The sequence below is a fragment of the Phaseolus vulgaris genome, chromosome 5 (assembly GCF_000499845.2).
Source record: "Phaseolus vulgaris cultivar G19833 chromosome 5, P. vulgaris v2.0, whole genome shotgun sequence".
Classification (NCBI taxonomy): Eukaryota; Viridiplantae; Streptophyta; class Magnoliopsida; order Fabales; family Fabaceae; genus Phaseolus; species Phaseolus vulgaris.
Genome location: NC_023755.2, coordinates 14,283,393 through 14,291,224, shown reverse-complemented (window position 1 = coordinate 14,291,224; position 7,832 = coordinate 14,283,393).

The window sequence follows — 7,832 nt, the reverse complement described above, 5'->3', positions numbered from 1 at the left end:
CTGTGAAGGGCCCCAAGATCTCTTCGAGGGAGGTTGGAAGGCTTGAGGTTGTTGCTGGAGAAGTTTGGTGCTGACTTTCACCACCACCCTCTTGAGTTTGAAGGGCAAGGGGGGCTTCTTGGCGTGGTGGTGAGGTCGGAGATTCTGTTATGAGTATCGGCGAGTTATGAGCGCCTTCATCTCCTCCTGGTGCGGCCCCAACAATAGAAGTGGTTGAAAGAGGACCCTTTCCGGCTGATATGAATGGCGTGGAGGCGCTTGGAGGGTTCTCTATGAAGTTTGGGTCGCTGCTCTCGACCACTAGGGGGCGCGGCGGCTAAGGGCGTCGCTTGGACTGGTGGTAGTAGAGCTGGAGGTGAGGGCGGTGTTGGTGTTTGGATTGCAGGTGGTGAAGAGGGGGCCACCCTTGTCCTCTTGGTAACGAGGCCATCCTCGGTGGTTTCTTCATCCTCTTCTTCTTCTTGCACCACTTGAGGAGCTTTCCTTTTTGGTTTCCTCAAGATCAGCTTTTTCCTTTGAGGGGCGGGTAGTACCCCGGAAGAGGTTGCACCTCGGGGAGGAGTCTTGCCTTGAGCAGCGGTGATCTCCACCACCGAGTTGGGCACGGTTTGGGAGCCCGTCGCGAGCTTATGAGACCGGGCGATCGCCCTCAGTTCTGCCAGCTTCCCTTTGCCCAACATATTATCTACGTAAGATAAAAAACAGATGAGCAACCAAGGCAGAAGCCAAACATGCAAGCACATTCATATAAAGATAACACAAGCAGTACATGGATGAAAGATCGGAGTCAACACAAAATAATGAAATGCCAAAATATAGTGGTGAGGACGCTAAGTTAATGTTAACTCGAAGTGAAAGACTTGGTGCTGGGGCAGGAGCTAACCTATGTGAGCTTCGAGTTGGTCCTCAAGGAACTCGAAGGTGATTATTGAGGCGGTGGGGAGGGTGATGTTGGCAGCAGTCACACTCTTCCAGAAGAGGCAGAGATCTTTGTCTAACTCCCCCATATTGTCAGGACTCCTTGGCCTCCTGAAGCTTTCTTTAGAGTCTTTGTTCCCCTTGTGTACCCAGTACAAGGGGAAGCCGTCGAGCAGGGAAGGGTCTTGGTCGTTTTGGCACACCTTGACGAACTTCCCCTTCCAGTCTTTGTAAGATTGCTGGAAGATCGAGAGGATTGACCTCCCAGCAATCCCGTTCAAGCTAATCCAGAGGCGATCTCCGGGATTCTTGGCCTCGAACAGGAAAAGAAAGACATCCACTGAAGCCGGCAGCCCCAAGTGTGCGCAGATGATTTGGAACGCCCTCACGAACGCCCAGCTGTTGGGATGAAGCTGGGCAGGGGCGACGTTGAGCTCGGTCAGTAGATCTCTCTCGAAGCGGGTAAAAGGAAGCCTAAGCTTCAATTTCTTGAAGAATGTCGTGTAGATAAAGCAGAACAACTCGCCGTTGTTCCCCTTATTATCCGCGCAAATCGGTTCCCCCGGGAGGCAGGGCAGCACGGTCATTTTGCTATCGTGCTCTTTGTGGAAGGAGAGGTCGGATTGGTCTCCTTTCCGCAGTCGGTGCACGCCCAACTCGGTGTTTATTGAGGATGTCTCCTTCAGCAGAGTTGGGGTGGCCCAAGGGTAGAGTTCTTTATAGTCTCGTGGAGGAAGGGAGGCTCCTCCGGCGACTGGTGGAGTTGCCTGAGTAGGATTGGCGTGAGAAGAAGTAGGCCTCTCAGCCTGATTAGAAGGAGCACCAGAGGCTCGTGGTGGGTTGCGTGCTGGTGGAGGATTGGCCCCAGGGGCAACCCTACGCGCTTGGGGTGGAGGGTTTCGCGATGAAGGAGGAGGGTTCGCGGTGGAGTTCGTGTGAGCCATCGCAGGAACTGCAAAAGAAAGTGATCCTGCCGACAACTCGAGCGTGGAGGAATCGCTTACGCGACTGTGTTATCTGCAAAATCACCCTTAGAACCTTCTCTAGGATCTCCAAACGCGACCTGTAAAACACACAGACGGCGCCTCTAGCGGCCGTTTGCACTCCGACGATCAAGTTAGATCGCAGAACCACCAATAAGCAAAACTGTGTAGTAATGTGTGTAAAAAACAGTGTATCTGTATTTCTCTCTGATTCTCCTTTTATCCCTCCTCCTGTATCTGCGCCTAACAGAATTCTGTTATGCCTCTCTGGCATGTGTCAGAATCCTGTTACGCTTTTCTGTGGCAACGTATCTCCAAAATCAGTAAAACGTGAGTGTCTGCGCGTGTCTGCGCTTGTCTGTACCTTTAACAGTACGGAGTGCAGCTTTGAATGGACCGCGCCCTTCTCAGATGATGACACGTGGAGGGATGCAACTAATCACACACGTGTCACTACTTGAGGGGCTCTAGCACTTCTCTCTGTGTGCCTAAGTTATTCCCTTGCGGAGTAACTTAGCGCATTCCTTTTATCTGGGTAAATCGCATACTCTCAGGAGAACGCCAGGTGTGGCTGGTCTAGGCACACTCACCAAGCATTGCTCTCTGGCGTTGATGATTTCCCCTTCACGATGCCATGCACGTAATGGGTTGAGGGAGTCGCCAATCACTGACCGGTTTACTAGCTCCCTCAGGCCACTCTCATGCACAACTATACCGACGAGGGGCTCTTCTTTCTCTGAGGTATGATCATGCGAGGTCCATGCGTAACGCTTTCGCTGGGAATCTCAGTCCCAGTTTAACTGCGTGTAACACTGATCCATTGATGACCATGCACTCGATGACTGATCGGTGCTCTATTGCTTCTCGCGTTCTGCTCCCAGGTGCTCATCTGGGAACTGTTCTGTCAGTGACCGCTTGGTTACTGGCCACCGATCACCGTTCTGGGTGATCTGACCCCTGATTTCCCTGCCGACTGATCTGTCGGTGGCCACTTGGCTACTGATCACCGATCACCTCTTTGGATGACCTCCGATCTGCTCCCTGATCTCTCCGTCACTCGGTCCACGTGTCACCCTACGAGTGGCCCACGTGATTATCCTCTGCTGACGTCATCAACTACCGATGACCGACCGGATCACAAGCCCCTCAGTCTCGAGCTGTGAACTCGTTCTCAGCGAAGAGACTAAGTGGTCGCGCCCTCGGTCCACGTGGCAAGTGGGGCCACATCACATGCTACCTCACGTGCTGCCCTTTAACGTTACGACTACCTCCCTTAATCTCGCGACACATGGGCGCATCAACGGCCAGCGTGGAGTGTCGCTAGCGCTTCCCTTCTTTTCAAATAGGCGCGCGCCTTTACTGTTTCTTCCTTCAGAACTTTCGCGATCATTCAAAGGTATGGTTTTTCTTCTTTCTTGGTCCATTCAGGTTCTTTTCATCGATTGCATTCGTCCCTTTCATCATCATGCATCCATCTTCTCCGTTTTTCCTCTTCTCGACCCACGCTAGGGTTTTCGCATTCTTCACTCCGCTCTCTGCTTCTCCCTCTTCCTCTTCCCACCTGGACCTTTCTTTCTCCTTCCCCTCCTCTGTTTTTCACCGAACTATTCATCATTCCCTCACCTTCCATTCATCCTGACTTTTCACTTTTCCTCCACTGCAGCTATCTGTCAATGGCTCGCTTGAAACAAACCGCTCGAATCATCGCCTCATCTTCTGGTGCACAGCCTTCTGCAAGTGCTCCAGCTCCACCACCACCTGTTGCAACCTCCTACCACGACAACGCCAGGGTCTATGACTGGGCTCCCCTGGCGTTGCTCGCCGAAACCTCTACCTTATTGCCGCAGGGGCACCTAAAATCCCTCCTGAGCAGCGACCCGGATGAGCCCTCTTGCGCCATCGATCGGGAAAATGACTTTAACATCCGCGTCTGCATTCCTCCTCGAGGGATGCCCATCTGTGCGGATGACAGGGCCACCAATAGGGTGCCCTTCACCTTCATCTACTCCGCCATCTTCAAGAGGTTGAAGTTGCGTCTGCCCTTCACCTTTTTCGAGAAGGAGCTGATGATGGAGCTGAACGTCGCACCCTGCCAACTCCATCCAAATGCCTGGGCCTTCATCTGGGCATTTGAGATTCTTTGCAATTATTTCGGGCTTAACGCCTCCGTGGATGTGTTTCTCTACTTCTTCGAGGCGAAGAACCCTGGGGACAGGTCCTGGGTTAGTCTGAATGGGGTTGCTGGACGGGTGCTCTTGGGCCTGTATCAGCAATCCTTCAAAGATTGGAAAGGCAGGTGCTACATGATATCTGCCACCCCACAAAGTCCAACATTGCTCGAGGGGTACCCCCTCTACTGGGTTCCTAGGGTCGAGTTCAAGAAACCCCGGGATCTCGAAGCCATGGCCCCCACGAGCGCGAGCTATGTGGGCTGTTCCTGGGGGCCAAGTACAACTCTGCTCTTCTCATCAAACATGAGTTTGATGTGTTGGCTTTGAAAAAATACATAGGTAGGCTCTTCTTCTTTCACCTCTTAGGATACCTGCACATTCTCATGCATGCTTGCTCACATTTTCATTCACTTGCATAACTATGCCATCTAACTCTTCTTTTTCCCTTCGATGTAGATACGATGTCAGGAAAGGAAAGGAAGAAAGCTTTGCTGGAGCTTGCTAGACTTAAAGGGGGGAAAGGGACTGGCTCCTCTTCTTCCACTACCGAACCTATCGCCGCTCCTCCTCTCTCGGTCGCGCCAGCTGAAGGCCCCGAGCCTGGAAGGAAAAGAAGAAAGCTGGTGAAGGCCCTTCCCTCATCTGCTGCTGCTGCTGCTCCTGCTCCCTCAACCGAAGAGGAGAGCTCTGGCTCTCCTCTCGTTCACCGCAAGAGGAAACCTCCAGCGGTTGGGGGGGCCTCATCTCTTCAGCCTGAGGGGATTGAGGTAGTGGAGATAGAGGAAGGCTCGCCCTCGCCTCCTCCTATTCAGCCTGCCCCAGTGCCAACATGCTTTCCCTCTCATCAACAACTGCCATCCCCAAACCCTCGATCACCATCTCCTTCCCCAGCAGGCCAACCACTTGGTCAATCCGCTCCACCTGCTTGGGGAGATTCTGCTCGCTCAGGGGATCTCCCGGGACCTCTCGTGTCGCCACCACCACTGCCAACCTCCGCCACTACCGCTGAAGGTGGGGGGGCCAGCTCTCGACCAAGCGGCTCTGGAGCAACCAATGACAACTTCAGCCGAGTCATTGCTCTGGTTCGACAGCTCATTCGCAGCCGGGAGCTCATCGAGTGGAACGGGGAGGAGGTGGACATGCACCTGGCGAAGCAGATAGTGCTTTCCCTGGAGTTTTCCACCCAGCACCGCAAGAAGCTAGTCATGGAGAAAAGGATCAAGGAGCTTGAGCATGACAAGGAGTCACTGCAAAGTGACTTTGAGGCTGCCCAAGGATCCATAGAGCTGATGAGGGGCATGGTGGAGAAAGCCATGGGAGATTACCTAGCGCAGGTCCAAGAGACCATCAATACTGAGATCTTGATGGGGCAAGCCATCAATGTCTTGGACTGTGAGGTGGTGGAGTTGCGGGGCAAGGTGACCCACCTGGAGGCCGAGACTTCCTCCCTGCGCAAACAAAACTCACAACTGGCGGGGGATCTCGAGTCTGCCAGGGAAACGGCCACTAATGGGGGAGAAGAAACTTGAGGAGGTGGTGAGCAAGCTGTCTGAGGAAAAGGGCCAATTGGAAGAAGCTGCTTCTTCCATTGCTTCCCTTACCACCGAGAAGAATGCTGCAGAGGCCTCCAAGTAAAAGCTCGAAGTGGAGAACGCTGACCTTATGGGCGTGGGCGCTGAAGCCCTTGCTGATGGGTTCGAGCTGGCACTCGAGCAGATCAAATGCGTTCTTCCGGATCTGGACCTCTCCCAGTTCAGCATCTATCACGAAGTGATAGATGGAAAACTCATCCCTCCTCCTTGAGCTCTTTCTCTTTTTTTGTAATTTTACACTTATGCACAATTTGTTGCACTTGGAACTTGTATAAACTTTGTTGCGTAATATATACTAGTTTCAGCCGCATATCTTTCTTTTCGCATTTCCTTAAGCTTTGTCTTTCTCTTTGCACACGACTAACTGTTAGCTAACTTAGGTTTAGCGCTGATCCTGCCTGTTGACCGGGACGCAAGAACCTTGCCTCGTCAAACCTGGATCGACTTCTGCGCCGTGTTAGCCTCCGTCCTTCACCGTGATTCACCTCAAGAACCTGCAAAAGACAGAACGGCGCCGCTGCGGCCGATCACGCTCCGACGCCCAAGTCAGCGACTGAACCACCAAATACTAAGAGAAAACTCAAGAACTCTAAGGAACCGTGCAAAATTCTCTCTCAGCGTACTCAAGACTCGCAAGCGTAAAGAAGTAATCTAAACGTGCGTACCTCAGAAGTTCGTTAGAATCTCTTATATACCTGCGCACTTTCTCTCTCCAGACAGTTACACATCTGGACACGTGGCTCGCATCCAGCTGTACACGTGTCGCCATCTGGAGCATCCTTGACTTGGGCGCCACTTCTTACTCTTCAGGCTTTTGGCTAAGTTACTTATGCATGACACAACTCAGTGCATAGCTGCCTTGGAGCGTGATCTCTTCTGAGTAGCGAGTTCGGGTGCCTTCGTACACACCTTCCCTGTGGTCTCGCCGGCCGCCTTCATGATCTACTTTACTTGCTTCACCGTGTACGTTCAGGTAAGCTGTCTCCCGACCTCATCCTCTGGCTAGCTAGGAAATGACTATCTGACTTCATCTTCGGCGATGTCCTTGTTTCGGCGATCTCTAACCACTAGGTCGTCGAGGGTTCGCATCTGGCGACTTCATCTCAAACCCGGTGACCGCCGGTTTAGGTATGCTAGAGACCGGGGCACGCCAACTTAATAACTGGCGACCACACGAGCCCCCCGACTTCCTTCCCTTCTGCCAGCCATGGGCCCTGCTCAACACGCCTACATAATAGCTCGCTGCCACGTCATTACTTCCGACTACCAGGACGGTACACAAGCCCCCCAGTCTTAAGCGAAGACTTGTCCCAGCGAAAAGACTAAAGGAGTCACGTCAATACCGATCTACGTGGCGCTGGCGCAGAATTCCAAACGTTCGTACTTTCTGCTTTCCTGACGCTCCACCAAACACTTTTCCAATCGCTCGACACGTGGCTTCATCAACGGTCATCTTTAGCTGTCGTTTACGCTTCCAAAAATCGTTTGAAAGACCCTTAAACCCATTTCATTTCTACTGTTCCATCATCTCTTTGCCTTCTCAAACGCTCTGAGTTTCCTCTGCAAACCCACGACGCTCTTCAACTCTCTCAATCCCCAACTCCCTTCAGCGTTTGTCTGTTGATATTTGCTGCATTTTAACCGATTCGCATCATCCATTAACTGTCTGGTGCATACGCTGTGGGCTGTTTCTTCTGCTTCTCTCTTCTCGTAATTTAGGGCTTCGTCTTCCATCATAACGAACTTTCGTTCGTTCGTTTTTCATCCTTCTTTCACAATCGAGTCAGCCTCTGCAACCTTCGCTCATCTTTCCCTTCCTTTTTCCTTTGCAGTTTCTGCGATGGCTCGTTCAAAGATCACCGCGAATCCTCCTCCCTCGTCGCGAAACCCTCCATCTCAAGCTCATAACCCACCGCGAGCACCTGGTGCTCCCTCCTCCCAGGCTGAGAGGCCTGCAACCTCTCACCCCAACCTTGCTCAGGCAACTCCACCCATGGCCGGAGGTGCCTCCATCGCCTCTCCAGACTACAAGAAGCTATACCCATGGGCCACCTCAACTTTGCTGAAGGAGACCTCTTCAGTAAACTCTGCTCTGGCGGTGCTTCGATTGAAGAAAGGGGACGAGCCCAACCTTTCGTTCCACAAGGAGCACGATGACAAACTGACGG